Raw genomic sequence first — 13,818 nt, forward strand, 5'->3', positions numbered from 1 at the left:
GTGTCTCAACCTCCTCATCACGTCCACACCTGTGAGTTTCTGGGGCACCAGTTGTTCGTGGTCCATCAACACAAAACCCACATTTGGCCCTATGAATTCTCACTGCGCTCTTGGATGAATCCCACTGGGTCTTAGCGCCCTCGCTGGCAGGAAGGCCAGGGTCAGAGACTGTCAACATTTACAACTAAAACAATATTAAAAATGCTTTTACCACATTTTTTATTTGGTGGGTGTTCTTGCTTTGTTTGATTTTATCTGGTTGATTGCTTCGGTAAACTGTGTGTTTGTTTTTTGGCATGAATATGGCATTTTGAGATAGCATATGTTTCTAAGATAATGTCTCACTTGTGTTGACATTAACCACTTTATAGGAATTGCCTGAGGCACCCTGCCCATGCACAAGTTTATCTTTCAGAAAAGTTTACCTTTGCATAAGAGTACACAAGGGAAGGCCAGCCTAAATTAGAAGCCATTTTTTTCAAGTGGGGGACAAAATGCCTCACTGACAAAATATGCTAACCAGCATCATGGTCCAGAATAGCAATTATCTAAAAGTGAGGGGCAAAGTACATTCCATAACCATAAACAATTGCCAAAACAGAGCAAAAATCTAAAGCCTAAGCTTTTCAGAGTAAATTGCAGTTTCTGAAAAGATAAACCAAATTTGGGAAACTATTAATACATAGGTTAGAGTATTTCTCTTCTACCTTCAACTTTGTCAGAAATAATAAAAATCCTTAAGCATCTTTAAGTAGAGGTAAATAATCCATTCTCAAACAGTAGAAATAATGACATGTAAACCAATGCTATTAAAGACTGGGTTAAGAAAGTCCTAGGTCAAAAATATATAGGCATAGTAAAACTAAAAGAATAAAGGCCATATGCCCATAATTACTTTCTATCTAAACCAGAAATAATTCGTGACTCCAAGCTAGTCTAATGTGTTGCATTTCCATAATTAATGGCTTCATCTAAACTTTTTAAATGGTGCCTATTAATTTGAGCAACAAACATAATGTTAACCTCAGCCAAGCAGAGTTCTTACCTTCCTAATTTAGAGATTTACCTCAGAAGTTGTTGCTGAGCTGTGACAAAATTAACTTGAGGATAGGAAGGTAATATGAGATTTCCTTTTGAGGAGGGAGCCATCTTTGTTAGAAAAGTTCCTACTTTGGGGAGGAGGCAGAAACAGTGACGCTTACCAACTCTGCTATGGTTTCCTTGTATTTCCTAGCCCCTTAAAGTCGGTGGAACCATGTGGGGCATCTTCTGGCCAATGAATTTTGAAAATGACATCATGTGTTGCTTTGAAGTAGAAGCATACAGGAGCACTTGATGTGTTGAAATGGTGGAGTCTCTGTCAGCCTGAGTCCCTGAGTGGCTCTATGAAATAGATTTCCTTGATGACCCATATTGGAATGAGGGGAAGAAATTTTGTGGTGAAAGACTGTAAGGTTTTAGAGTTAATATGTTATGTCACCTATCCTGACTAATACAGATCAGAAGATCAGATCTCCCAAAAAAACTAGGTATTTGAAGAACTGATCTGCATGAAAACTTTGGACCTTGTTCTAAGAAAGAAAAGGATAGAGAGTAATATAGGCAGGAAATGAAGAAAGGCTGTGAGTTATACAATGAAACCTCCACCCTATAACTGCCAAATCTTAAGTAAATGCTACAAAAACTCACAAAATACTTGTTGTGAGTGGATTGTCAGTAAAGCAACTCATCTTTGCACAAGAATGATGCAGCAATAGAATAGAAGCAGTGTACTTACTCTCAGAAGCATGATCACAGCATCACTAGACAGTTTTATGCAATTTTCATCCCATAAAATAGGGGAATTGAGGCCCTCATGTGTCAATTGAAGGGTCAAGGAAGCTTAAGCTCTCTTATTTTGTTTAGACTATCGGGCTACTTCCTACAGACATAGGAAAAGGTTTTTTACTCTTAAAAAATTTACTTTCTCTAGATTAATAAAATCCAGGCAGTCTAGTTATATGATCATAGAATCTCAGAACCTCAGGGTCAGAAAGAATATTAAAGGTCAGCTACTTTGACCATTCCTATTCTCTCTTTCTCAGGTAATCCCACAAGGTGGCTTCTGATACCTGCTTGGACATCTCTAGTGGCAGGGAATTCTCTCTCTTCTAAAGCAATCCACTCCACCTCTGCATTGCTTTGACAGTCTCTAAGTTCTCCCTTACATTGAGCTGAAGTCTCTCTCCCAAAACTTGTACTCAGTGGCCCAAGTTCTACCTCTTAAGGTATACAAAACAAGTATGATTCCTCTTTCATAAAATAGGTCCTCAAAGGCTTAAATGCAACAACAATCATGTCCTCCTCCCTCCAAAAGTTATTTCTGAAAAAGCATTACCCATATTCCCTTCACCAAGCCTGGATGAGGTCTGTCCCTTTTCCTCTACTAATTACTCTGCCCTTCAGAAGTGGGTTAAATGGCAAGAAGGGGGAATAAAAGGAACTACAGATCATGTTAATATCATGTTAATATCAACTGAAGACCTAATTAAGCAAGATTTCTTGTCTGCTCATTACCTCCTCATGAATCTCACCTCAAGAGACCCATTAAATGGGTGAGAACTAGAGTCGCCTTTTGAGGAAATCAAGTAAGAACAGCCCTCCTGGTATAATTCAAGGTATGCCAGAGCCTTCTGCCTCAAAATCCTGAACTCAACACAAAGCATTTGACCAATATTTCTTCTTTGGATAACTGGGGTTTCCCTGATTCACCACCATAATAATGATTATGAAACATTTCTCTGGCAGTAGCCCATTCACCAAGATAAGACTGCCCATTCTCATTTGCTAATGACACTCCAAAGATTCAAAGTCAAAATTGATGTGGCCGACACCGTACCTCTGGATGGCCCAGAAATGAAGAAACATTTCTCCTTTAGCCCTTTCTGACCTCGCTTATAACATGAGTCCCCAATAAAGAATGCTCCATATGTCTTACTGAGTTTTCAAATGACTCTTTCAGATTTTATTTTTAGCCCATAATTTCTATCATTCAGACTGAGCTGGATGACCCTAAGAAACAGACTACTTGCTGTAGTCTCTAGGTGTGTCTCTATCCAGATTTGGGCTCCTCCTCCTTCTCACGTAAATCGACCCTTAAAGATTTACCCACCAGATGCTCTAGAGATGCCCACACAAGTCTGAATTCTAGTGTAAACGTAGCTTAGGTTCAAGTTGAGAGCCGGGACTGCATATTTCTGGTTCTTTTTTTTTTTTTTTAATATTTTTATTTATTTCTAGGAGAGAGAGAGAGACAGCGTGAGCAGGGGAGGGTCAGAGAGAGAGGGAGTCACAGACTGAAACAGGCTCCAGGCTCCGAGCTGGCAGTCAGCACAGAGCCCGACGCGGGGCTCGAACCCGCGAACCGCGAGATCATGACCTAAGCGAAAGTCGGACGCTTAACCGACTAAGCCACCCAGGCGCCCCTGCATATTTCTGGTTCTTAAAGGTTTTTAGTTTGAAGAAGATGAAATGCATATATCATACTAGGGCCAAAGGATTCACAAAATAGGTGTGTTTCGGTGACAAAGCACTTGTTTCATAGTTCCATAGTTCCATTTACCTAAGGGTAAATGCCAATACATAATTAAAATGGACTGGGGGAATCAGAACTAAATTTGAACATCCCTAATATCAGCCTTTTGTTTCATATCCTAGCTCTTACCAGCTGAGTAACCTTGGGCAAGTTATTTAATTTCTTTGAAATTTCATTTTTCCCATTCTAAAATAAATGCAGTATAAATCCTGTTCCCATCACCTCCAACTCCTTCATTTAAGAATTACATGAGAAGCACTTGGGTGGCCTTGATTTTGGCTTAGGTCATGGTCTGGCGGTTCATGGGACTGAGCTCCGCATCAGGCTCTACACTGATGGCCCAAAGCCTGCTTGGGATATTCTCTCTCTCTCTCTCTCTCTCTCTCTCTCTCTCTGCTGTTCCCTCTCTCTCTCTCTCTCTCTCTCTGCTGTTCCCCCACTCTCTCTCTCCCAAAATAAATGAATAAACTTTGAAAAGAATTACAGGGGCCCCTGGGTGGCTCCATAGGTTAAGTGTCCATCCAACTTCAGCTCAGGTCATGATCTCATGGTTCATGAGTTCGAGCCCTGCATGGGGCTGTCTACTGTCAGCACAGAGCCCTCTTCAGATCCTCCATCTGCCTCTCTTTCTGCTCTTCCCCCACTCATACACATACTCTCTCTCTTTCTCTCTCTCTCAAAAATAAAATAAAACATTAAAAAATAAAATATTATTTTTAAAAAGTAAATAAAAATAAATTTAAAAAAGAATTGAGATAGTATTTGTAACTAGTACAGTGCCTGGACTAAAATAAGGAATCAACGAATGTTAGTTCTTCTCCTTCCCCCACCTGCTCAGCTTCTCTCCTTGTCCTTATCCAGGAAATATAAAGACGTGTGGATTAGCCCCAGAGGCTCAACCTCCAACCATGAGACACAGCAGAGGAAGTGGCCATCCTCCCCTGGGACAACAGGGATGGAGCAGGTATCCCGCGGGCGGCTGGAGAGTATGAGCATCAGAATGAAACGTAAGGACACCAAGCCCCATGAGGAGCTGCAGTCACAAACCGTAGGTCAGTACCACAAATGCTTGGAAGGGAAGGGAAGGTGGTTCGTGATTTTTTTTTTCCATCCAGATGGAAAGAAACATTAATAAAACCTACCCCCCCCCTCCAAACTAAGCTTATACCTGCACATGTAGTATATTTACTTGCCATTTTATCTAAAGAACGCCAGTATCTTTTACAAAACATTGGCAAAATAATAAGAACATTCAACAGCGGGAGAAACATGTAGCATCTTAGCATGACGTTATACAAAACAATGCAAGCTTAAGTAAGACGCACTTTATCTAAGAAGCCAGCATGTAATCGTCCAATATGAAAAAGAGAGGAAAAAAGTTGTAATGCCCTACCCTCCTGACTTGCCATTTTCCCCATTGCACCTCAAAAAAAGACATTTTTTTAAATAAAGGAAGCCAGCAGCTACCCCCTTCCCCTCTGCTCCCAAGTCTCTTGCTAGGGAACAGCAAGGCATGAACTCAGAGGGGAGGGTGCCACCTACTGGGCCAGCACTCACATCCCTCAACATTTTCTGTTGGCTTTTCAAGGTCTCCCCGCTTAAAATCCAGATTTGGCCTGAAGCTGCTTTGTTACTGACAGTGACGAAAATCATAACCCAAGACACTCCTACACAGAAACTTAAAAGCTACAGCATGAATTAATCATATGACAACCTCTTGCAAACTTCACAGCAGCATTTTTGCTCTAAGCATCAGAAAGCCTGCATTCTCAAAGAGGGGGGGAAAAACCTTTCTCTCTGAATTTCTGTTGTTGTTTTCTAAGGACAGAGTGCTTTAATAGTTGGTAAGTGCTGCTAATTGCTCCCTGGACAGCCCTAATCTGGCCATTTCCTCCCTGCCTTTTACTCCATAAATCCTTCAGAAGACTAATATATTGGTTCAGTATTCCTCAAAAGTACCCCCTTTGACTAGATTGGTTTACATGTTTACAAATAGTTTCTCTACAGCTACCATTTGGAAGAGCCTATTGTTAGAAAATCTTTTATTATTGATGCTCTGTACAAGTCCAGGCTTATCACGCATCCCCAAGATCAACCACCAAACGCTTCTCCTTTTTTCTTTTTCTTGCTCTCGTTTTTTTAAAGAACACACCACCTTGTACTCAAAACAAGCAGAAAATACGCGTTTTCTGCCTCTAACCATTCTAGACCTTAGGACAAATTACTGAGCCTTAGATTCTTCATTTACAAAGCAGGAAAAAGAAACCTTCTTTAATAATAATAATGGTTACACTTAATAGGTGCACAGCTCACAGCTCTGTCCTGAAGGAGCACTCTCTCATAGTCTTTGAACCCCACCCATGAGGTGACAATCATCACCCTAAAGGAGAGAGTGATTGCCAAGGCGGACCGCAGAGTCAGTGGAGACAGAACTCACATTCACTACTCCCAGTCGGTGGGGACTATTCCTGATCTCTCCTGCTACTGCTCTTGAACAAGAGAGGGACTCAGATAAGTGAATGCACTCAATAAGGATAAAACTATAGGTAAATTCACATTCCAGAAAGAACGAATGCTATTCTTTGAATTGTTAAGTTGGAAAAACTGGCCCCCAACAAATACTTAGTACTCTAAGATATAGAAATATGTGCCTGTGAGACCAGGTAAGCAAGATGAATGGATGGATGGATGGATGGACAAATGGACGGATGGACTGATGGACAGGTAGATATATAGATTGATTAGAAAGAGCTTTTCTGGGGCCACCTGGGTGGCTCAGTCATTTAAACATCTGACTTTGGCTCAGGTCATGATCTCATGGTTTGTGAGTTCAAGCCCTGTGTTGGGCTCTGTGCTGACAGCTCAGAGCCTGGAGCCTGCTTTGGATTCTGTCTGTCTGTCTGTCTCTCTCTGTCTCTCTCTCTCTCTCTCTCTCTGTCTCTCAAAAATAAATAAAAATTTAAAACACACACACACACAAAGAAAGAGCTCTTCTGTTTATGACTCCTTTTTCAGAAAGTTGCCAGTTATTCAAAAAGAACATTACCTTGGTTCTTTTTCATTTCAGGCTTTTTCCCCCCGCATGTTTACAGATTGCTTAATTACTTCGTTGGGCTTTGGAACGCGTACATTACAGATACATGATCATCCAAGTCATTACCTGCATATTTTCCCATTAAGAATAATCATAGCTCTTACCACCACTGCCCATGTACTTATGTCCTGCAGGCCTGGGCACACTGAAGTAATCATCTTTTGAAAATGATCTTGATGTGCGAGTGTTGTGTGCACAATCGGTAATAAGCAAGATAAGGTGGGAAGATTTCCATCTCTTCCATTATCGAGTGGTTCAAAAATCACATTCCTGTTGTGTCATCACAGTGCCATGCAGGACGCCGAGGTGGTTTATGTTCTCCCGAGAAGTGAGTTAGCACTAAATATGGAGACAGGACCCAGGGGATGCCAGATTGTATCTCCCTCTCTGTGGATTATCTTTCTGAGCACATCCACACCACCCATTTCCTGGCTCAATTTCATTGTCTACAAAATGGGATTTATAAGATGCTTTAAAAACCTCCGATCATCAAATCTGAGATGGGACCGTCTTATAGATGGCCGCATGGCTTTTTATACTGATTAAGAGCCCAAGCTCTGGAATAATGGCTCTTCTGCTTTATGAACTCCATAAGCTTGGGCATGTTACTTACCCTCTTGGAGCCTCAGTTTCCACATCTGTGAAGAGAAGATAGTAGTAGTCCGTCCGTGCCCCTTGGAGATTCAGCGAGATCCCACTTGTAAAGCACTTCGCCCAGTTCAAGATACAGGTGGAAGTCCAGTGAATGTTAGCTACAACTGTTATCATCAGATCTAACCTGGAAGAGCCAGGACTATTCAGCGTAGCTCAGGCAACACATGTGAATTAAAAGCAATAATTTTCTCCCAGATAATAGTCCAAAGACATTGTGAAGGGGTCACATGTTATTTTAATCAGGGGATCGTGAAGGGGTTCAATTTCAAAGGTAGAAGAAAGACAAGCTAGCAGATGTCTGAAAAAATATTGGATTATAACCAAGAAAAGGCTGTTTAAATGACTGGCTAGTAAATATTCTATAACTGGTTTCTTCAAGAGTTAATTACTCTTAGTTAAAAAATTTTTTTTTGTTTTATTTTCAATACAGCTAAAAAGTATTCACTGTTAAGTTTCTGAGATTTTAAATAAGCACTGAAAAGCCTCCATGAAATTGCCTGTTACCACCTAGAAAAGGTTAATATTTTTGTAAATCATTCCATTAGCCCTCAGCCATGGCCTCTCTTATTACACTCCCCATTTCCAATAAATAATGTTGCTCTGTATACATCCTTCCTTACATACTGTTCTTTGCATCTCGCTATGTATTATTCACAACTTTTTATATCACTTACTATTCTTTTCATTTTCTTAGTGGTTAGCTGACTTTCTAGTCAGTTAATGTAATTTATTTAACCAAGTCTCAATTACTGGGTATTTTGGTTTGTCCCCAAATGGTTGTCATGAACAACTATGTCGCCTAAGTCTTTGCATCAGTTTGTAGAGGTGGGCTCGCTAGATCAATGAAAATATGCTTTTTTAAAACAGCAAGCATCGGTTTGTAAATTCCCGTATTTTTAACTTGGTCTGCACACCCAGACACGCCATCTTTTTTAAGTGTGGACACGGTGCCCCACCACAAATGATGTAGGTGAGTTTCCCGCAGTTGGGTAAACCGCAGAGGTCAGCCTACTGGTCGTGCAATGGATAAGCCTCGCCCTGGAAACACCACCGTCACGACGACGGTATCTCCCCTGCCAGGTAAAGATGCCCCAGCCTCATGTTAGCTAGGACTGGGTGTCCCCACTGGAAAAAAATGTGTGTGTTGCTTCTGGGACAGATTGTCTTCGAAGCAGGTTCTGCTGGCACTATTCGGCGCTGCTGTGAGTAGCAAATGGCCAAGGGCTCTGAGCACAGTGTCTACCTGGCTCCCGGTAGACTAAACATGTCACATTTATACCCTTCTTCGCTGTGCCTCCCATGAGCGGGGGACGGTGTAAGCTTGAGTGTCCCAGCCAATATGCCCAGCTGAATATGGTTGTCTAAGTGTCTGGGGCTCTTGGTTTTTCAGGACACATTTGGTGTCACTGATGTGAGTAGGCTGTGGTTTAAAACTGTCCATTCGGGAACTTCAACCACTGTTTTTTAAAGTGATTTGAAATACAAGTTTGTATGTGCACAGAATATCTCTAGGAGGAGGCGCAAGCAACTGGGGATGAGGTTTGTCTCTGGCTACGGAGGGTGAAGGGGATGCGACTGGGTGAGAGACGTTCTTTGCACTGGATCCTTCACACGTTTTGCTTTCTTACCATGTGCGCATATACAAAAGGGAAATTTTTAAGCAAGAAAGATGAAGCCCAAAAGAAACAAGGATGCATTTAGAGGTTTCCCATTGTCAGCTACCGGATTAGTAAAACATAAACAAAACAAGGTACTTGAATCATTTTGCAAAAAGGGTACATATAGTTGGGTATTTAAGAATGCAGGGTCTGGAGCCAGGCTTCCTGGGTCCATATCACAGCTCTTTTGCTTACTAGCTGTGTGATCTTAGACAATCACTAAACCCCCCTGTACTTCAGTGTCCTCCTCCATAAAATGGGGTTAATTGTACTACCTGCTTCACAGTTACTTGTATTCAGTGAGTAAAAACATAAAAGCCCCCAGAACAGTAACTAGCACACAGCATGTGATCATTGTATATTAGCTATCATTATTTGCTATGGTTGTCCCTATCATTCTTCACTCAATTTTTGCAATGTTACAATTACAATAGCAAAGAGCCCTCCCTACCATTTGTAGATTTCGAAAAGTAAAGGGCAATTCACTTCAAGTGTCTAACTGATTTCAAATTGTTTACAACTATGCAAATAGACAGTGGAAGAGGGGGAGAGGTGCAAAACTTCCCTTCAGTCAGTAGCGATTCCAGATTTGAGAATTGCCACTCGCAAGTCTTCGCAAGACGAGGTGACCCGACTCATTTGGGGAGTTTGGCTTTTGTTTTCTTTGCGCGCCAATGTGATCTTGTTTCTTTCTTCTTTTGAGCATGGGTGGAGTGCAGGGGAGGAAGAGACAGTAGTTAAACAAACGGCAGAAACTCAAGTTTCAGTGCCCATGTAACGCGATTACCCCTTAAGCAACTGTGTAGGAGCAAGTATTTTTACATTCTAATTCCAGTATAATTAAGATACAGTGTTGTATTAGTTTCAGGTGTACAATATAGGCATTCAACCATTCTATACATTACTCAGTGCTCATCATGGTAAGTGTACTCTTAGGGAAGCCTGTTTTGAAATCAGTATTTGCCTAAGGAAACCATTCACAAGATAGGAAGGTGTTAAAGCTTCCTGAAAACATTCTAATCCCACCTACTGTGCATAATGTGCTCAGTCATTGGAAATGTATTGCTGGCAAAGCAGATGATGTGGTGACGGGGACAAGTAGACTCTGCTGTCACACAAGCCTAGATACATTCTTTTGCCCAACATTTTACTGAACGTGATAAACATAGTGCTGTTACTATGCCTGTTTTATGGGTGACCCTTGCTGCCTTATTTCAGTGTGGCTCTTCCCAAGCTGCCAGTGTTATCAGAGTGGGATCTCTCCTCCAGGATTTCAGGGTCAGGCCATGCCAAACTCAGGTCAACATATTTAATTAATGAGAGTACACAGCAGATGCTAGTTTTAAGGATTCTTAGCAGATTCACTGCTGTGCCTCACACAATAAGCATTTGCTGAATGAAGCCCCAAATTCAACATGAGGGTATAACATAGTATTGCCCCCATAAAGACAAGGCTACCTAGGAGAGCCTGGGTGGCTCAGTCAGGTAGGCCTCTGACTTCGGCTCAGGTCATGATCTCGTGGTTCGTGGGTTTGAGCCCCACGCCAGGCTCTGTGCTGACAGCTCAGAGCCTGGAGCCTGCTTCAGATCCTGTGTCTCTGTCTGTCTCTGCCCCTCCCCTGCTCACTGGCTCTCTGTCTGTCTGTCTGTCTCTCTCAAAAATAAATAAACGTTTTAAAAAAAAAAAAAAAAAGAAAGAAAAAAAGACAGGACTCTCTCAAGTGCCCTGGACCCACCAAACCTTCAGGCATAAAAAGGCTGTGTTGTTTGGTCCAGGGTTGCTCACTCCACTGCTACAGGTGATCCAAATAGGACAACGGGTAGGAATTGGGTCCAAACAATCAAGTCTAGTTACAAAACATTTTCACTGCATAAACGCAAGTTGGGTTAAGCTTAGAGTTCTGACTCCCAGCACGGCCGAAGAGAATACCTTTAAAAAGAAACTGAAAAGTTGGGGTGCCTGGGTGGCTCAGTTGGCTAAGCGTCCGGCTTTGGCCCAGGTCATGATCTCATGGTTTGTGGGTTCAAGCCCCGTGTTGGGCTCTGTGTTGACAGCTAGCTCAGAGCCTAGAGCCTGCTTCTGATTCTGTGTCTCCCTCCCTTACTCATGCTGCCTCTCTCTCTCTCTCTCTCTCTCTTAGAAGTAAATAAAACATTTAAAAAAATTTTTTAAATAAATAAACTGAAAAGTGGCTTGTTTCATTTTACTAAATTATTCAAAATCCAAGAAGTGTGAAAGAGTGGGCCTCAGGAGGAATGATCTGATAGTCTAAACACAGAGGCAAATGTTGAAACTAAGATAACATTGTATGTTAACTGTACTTTAGTAAAAATCGAGCATCAAAACAGAGACAAAGGTCTATCCTGCTCTGTTCTGCTGCAGTATCTAGTTCCCCCGGTCATTACAGCAGGAAGCAATGAGAAAAGTTTGTTCTGTGTACCAGAGGGCTCAGTGTTCCTCCTGTGGATTGTCTAATCCACATTTTCTAGGAGTGGGGATGTAACTGCACAACATAATTTTAAAGAAACAACACTCATAATGTTACATACCTTTTGAGTAAAAATTGAGCGAGCTAAAAAAATAAAAAATAAAAAAAAAAAAAAATTGAGCGAGCTATATTTAAACCTCCTAACTTAGAATTTGTCAAGACGCCAGATCCAGAGATTTCAAGAGCAACATGGTAGTGAAACACCAAGACGCTCATGGGTACAGATGAACTGATGGGATCGTGTGCTTGTCTTGCCCATGGCCACAAGCCACATGGCATTCCCATCATTACATTTCCCCCATCTACCAGGAAGACTAGGTTCCTGGGATGCAAACTGTACTGATGATATTAAGGCTGAGATAGCCCTTTGGGGTTTGTAGGCATTCTAATTATAGTACATTTGTTTTATAATTTTAACTGAGGTTACTGTATAAACATTTGTAATGCATCTTCATTATTAGGCTATGGAAAGAAATCTATTTCTGCCAACAGAGGGCAAACAAATCTTCACTATCTCTTTGGTCCACTAGTTTACATTTAGAACATCACACCTTTTCTGAAAAGCTGTTGGAGACATATGCTTTCATTATTATCCTTCAGTGATTTAGTACTGAACTCTGAAACAGGCAAAATATCCAACTTACCATGAACTGATGTCCTATTCCAATTACCATTAATTAATTCAAAATATGTTACCTTTATACAAAGCATTATTTTTAAAATCTTATGCTTTGAACCGCCAATGAATATTTATACATTTCTTTAGCTAATATTTATTGAAAACCTATTAGTGCCCAACACTGTCACTCAATGGTATTTTTTTAAATTTTTTTAAATGTTTCTTTTTGAGAGAGAGAGAGACAGAGTATGAGCTGGGGAGGGGCAGAGAAAGAGGAGACACAGAATCTGAAGCAGGCTCCAGGCTCTGAGCTGTCAGCACAGAGCCTGATGTGGGACTTGAACTCAAGAAACAGGAGATCATGACCTGAGCCAAAGTCAGATGCTTAACCAACTGAGAGCCACACAGGCGTCCCTTCGGTGGTATTTTTTAAGCTTCCCAAATAGATCTCAAACTTCTAATATGAAAATATATTCTTAAAAAGAGAGAGAGAGAGAATTTGTGAGAAAAGCCCATGTCAGAAGGTAAAAATAGAAGACTGTGGATTTTTATACCAGCTCTGCCATTGATCCACAAATGACCCACAAGTCATGTATCTCTCTGTGCCTCTGTTTCTTCACCTTCAACAGAGTAGCAGTAATTTTTCTTGACCTGATTCAGCTGTTAGGAGAAAGAGCTAATAAAAATTGTTGTGAAGTACCATGAATATTGAAAAATGCATCATCATCATGATTAATAATAATGTATCAAGCTCAAATATTGAAATGACTCTCTGGCATCATTCCAAATCAAGAAATATAAGCTTTGGCCTTGCATAGTAATGAAGAGAAACAGTGTGAGATACTCTTATTATACCAGTTCAAATGAACACAGTGATGAATATCTTTTAATTACAGTGTATTCTGTAACAGTGTGCGTGTGCGCAGGCGTGCACACGCTTGAGTCTGTGTGTGTGTGTGTGTTAGACTAAATGTATTGCAGTCCCTTCAATAATATATCTAGGGTTCAAATAGAACCATTCCCAAACCAGGCAGACATTTATATATCTGTACCTAACCTTAGAATGGAATGCTCATTTTGATAGAGGACACGAGCAGCTAGCAGTCCTCTGTTAAAGAAAGCTCGCTCTGATTTCATAGATCTCAAAATCTGTCATCCTCACGTTAGCTGACTATCTGGCACCTAATGAGAAAAACAAATTGCTTTTACTTTCCACGGGAGACATTTGCATTTAGGACTTTTTTTTTTTTTGACTCATAAAAGGTTTATAAAGCATCCACTCAAACCATTCTACCTGCATTTTTCACCTAAAAGGGTCTTTATGAAATCTTACAGTAAATTTAATAACCCTCTTCAATAAACATGAGCTTTTATGAGTATGACATACCTAAATAGACTCAATGGTCTGAGAATAAAATCTGCATCAGTAATATTTTCAGTGCTGTAATATCCTACATATTAAGGGAGAAAAGCCATGTACTGAGCTGACTTCTCCATAAGAAAAAAAAATTAGTCTCCAAGTTTAAGAAAGCAACTGGCCAATAAACACTTGGGTGACTCATTAAGTTCAATGTGAAATGTCCTGATGTGTACAATATCGAGCTTCATAATATCCGAACATTAGCATCTTGCATTTCTTCCATTTTCGGCAAATGCACATTATAGAAATAACTTCAGAGACGGCCTTCAGTAATCATTCATAGTGAGTTTTTCAGGAAAGGGGCCTTCAC

At 40.8% G+C, this 13,818-nt stretch overlaps 1 non-coding gene across 1 annotated transcript; it reads right to left on the reverse strand.

Annotated features, from left to right (window-relative positions):
- Positions 1-8,254: 8,254 nt before the first annotated feature.
- LOC120243905 lies at positions 8,255-8,410 on the reverse strand. The gene has a single exon (XR_005531430.1). It is a non-coding gene; the product is annotated as a U1 spliceosomal RNA (small nuclear RNA).
- Positions 8,411-13,818: the final 5,408 nt, after the last annotated feature.

This window comes from Hyaena hyaena, unplaced genomic scaffold, assembly GCF_003009895.1.
Source record: "Hyaena hyaena isolate Hyena2069 unplaced genomic scaffold, ASM300989v1 scaffold_359, whole genome shotgun sequence".
In the NCBI taxonomy this organism is placed as follows: Eukaryota; Metazoa; Chordata; class Mammalia; order Carnivora; family Hyaenidae; genus Hyaena; species Hyaena hyaena.